Below are 3,021 nucleotides of genomic sequence, written 5' to 3' on the forward strand. Positions count from 1 at the left end.
TCTAGCCTTTTATCAAGAAAGAATTCTCCACCACTGGTGATCTTTCTTTCATCAATAATTTATGCCTAATTAGCATCTATGAATATTGTTAAATCCAAATTGTCTCCTATTTTATACTTAAACCATAATCTTCAAGACCTTTCAAATATCTCATGAATTCTTTTGGTTGTCATCATTTGATTTTCTTTGGGATTTGCTAAGAATCTTGCCACCATACTGACTGCTAATGCAATATTAGGCCATGTATGCACTACATACTGTGATTTTCCAATCATTGATCTATATGTGGTTTGGTCTATCTCCTTGGGATCATCATTTTTGGAAATCTTATGTCTAGTAGACATAGGAGTTCTAATTGGTCTTGAGTCTTCCATTCCAAACTTTTTTAGTATCTCCTTGATATATTTAGATTGAGTAATCTAGATGCCATCTTTCTTCTATTGAAGAATTTTTTTCTCTACACATAGAGATCTCAATTTCTTTACTTATTTCTTTCGAAAATGCTTTGCACAATTTATCATTTCCTATGGATAAAGTGTCATCCATGAATATTTTAGCCAACACAATCTTCTTCTCTAGTCTTTTGACATATAGACTATTGTTATCATTTTTTCTTTGAAAACCAATTTTTAATACGTAGTTATGATGTCTTCCATACCAAGCTCTAGGAGCTTACTTGAGACCATATAATGATTTGTGTAATTTTCAGACTATATCTCTTTTGCTGATATCTACAAAACCTTTAGGTTGTTCTATGTAGATTTCCTCATCAAGAATTCCATTCAAAAATGTAAATTTTATATCCATTTGATAAAATCTAAATTTTCTATGAGATGCATATGTTAGTAAATTTCTAACACCTCCTAATATTTCAATAGGAGCACAAGTTTCATCATAGTCAATACCTTCTTCTTAAGTATAACCTTTACACACTAACCTTTCTTTGTTTCTAGAAACTTCCCCATCTTCATTTAACTTATTTCTAAATACCCACTTTGTGCCAATTACATTTTTATCCTTGGGTCTAGGAATAAGAGTCCAAGTTTTTTTCTTCTCTATATATTCTATTTCCTCATTCATTGCTTCAAACCAACTTTCATTATTCAAAGCATTATTAACATTTCTAGGTTCAAATTCAGGAAGTAAACATGTACCTTTCAATTTGTTTCTTGTCATTGTTCCACCTAACTTATCTTTAATGATCTGATTAGGTGCATGATGTCTTCTTACATATCTTGGTAACATAGGTACTTTGGATTTGGAGTTTGTTTCACTAATTTTTTCACAATTTTCTATATTAAGCTTGGGTCCCATTGTCTGTGACTCAGGTCCATCAAATTCTATTTTCTCTCGTAATAGCTTAGTAGCTTCTTCCTATGACTTGAGTCCCTCAGATTATGACATGGGTAGAATTTATTGCAACTTGATAGCTTTTGGAGATTTTGGGAACTCGGGTGGTGAGGCCTCTTGTATTCTAGATAGATTTGATAGAGTATCAAGTTTGTAGTAAACAAATCTTCTATAATCCTTAGGCTCTTTGTTTCTTTCTTCTCTACTCTTTTCTATAAACTCATCGATTCTCACATGTGCACTTTAATATTTTAAATTTTTCAAATAAAATTGTTAAATTAAACATGTACCTTTCAATTTGTTTCTTGTCATTGTTCCATTTGACTTGTCTCCAATGGTTTGATCAAGTGCATGATGCCTTTTGACAAATCTTGCTAACACAAGTACTTTGAATTTGTATTTTTTTTCACTACTTTCTTCATGATTTTCTATATTAAGCTTGGGTCCCACTCTCTATGACTCAGGGCCATCAAATTTAGTTTTCTCTAGTAATAGCTCAGTAGCTTCTACTTGCAACTTGAGTCCTTTAGACTCTAACTCAAGTAGAACTTATTGATACTCGATAACTTTTGGAGATTTTAGAGACTCGGGAGGTGAGGCCTCCTATTTTCAAGATAAATTTTAAAGAGTATCAAGTTTGTAGGAAATAAATATTTTGTAATCCTAAGGCTCTTTGTTGCTTTCTTCTTCACTCTTTCTACAAAATCATCAATTCTCACATGTGCACCTTCTATGATTTTATAAGTAGAAAAATTCAAACATTTTTTTGCTTTACTTATGTATCTTGAGTATCCTAGGAATATTCCTTCATTGTCTTTGACATCAAATTTACCTTTCCTAGATTCTTTCAAAATATAACATTTGCTGACAAATGCTTTCAAGTAACTTACATTGGGTTTGTAGCCATACCATAGTTCATAATGAGTTTTATTTGAGTCTTTCCTTAACTATAGTCTATTAAATGTATGTACTATAATACCAATTGCTTCCTTCTAGTATTTGGGTGCAACATTCTTTTCTATGATCAAAGTTCTTGCACAATCTATAATTGATTTGTTCTTTCTTTTAGCTATACCATTTTGCTAAGGTGTACCAGTGACTGATACCTATCTCTTAATTCCATTTTCAATGAAGAATTCATTAAAATTACTAGAAATGAATTCACCATCTTTGTCTGATCTCAAACATTTCAATGTCTTTCTAGTTTCTTTTTCTACTCTTGTCAGATACTACTTGAGTTTTTAGAAAGCTTCAGATTTTTCTTTTAGATACATTATAGTCATCATTCTAGAATAGTCATCAATGAAAAGAATGAAAAACTTATCTCCACTATAACTCTCTATTCCAATAGATCTACATAAGTCTATATGTAAAAGCTCTAAGACTTCTTCTAAATGATAGTTCTTGCTTTTGAAGCTAGCTTTTCCCATCTTAGTAATTCGACAATTTTCACATAGAACCATATCAAGTTTCCTCAAGCTAGGAATACACCATACTCTTTTGTATTTTCTTAATCTTGACTAGGTTGTCAAAGTTCAATGACATAATCTTTTGTGCCATAACTAGCTTCCTTCCACTTGAGCAAAAAAATATGAACTTTCATTGAGATCTAGATAGAATAGATTACCTTTTGTTTGTATGCTTGATCCAACTCAATTTTTTTTTCCATCT

This window comes from Cupressus sempervirens, chromosome 6 (genome assembly GCF_028749045.1).
Source record: "Cupressus sempervirens isolate cs-2001-9-10 chromosome 6, ASM2874904v1, whole genome shotgun sequence".
NCBI lineage: Eukaryota > Viridiplantae > Streptophyta > Pinopsida > Cupressales > Cupressaceae > Cupressus > Cupressus sempervirens.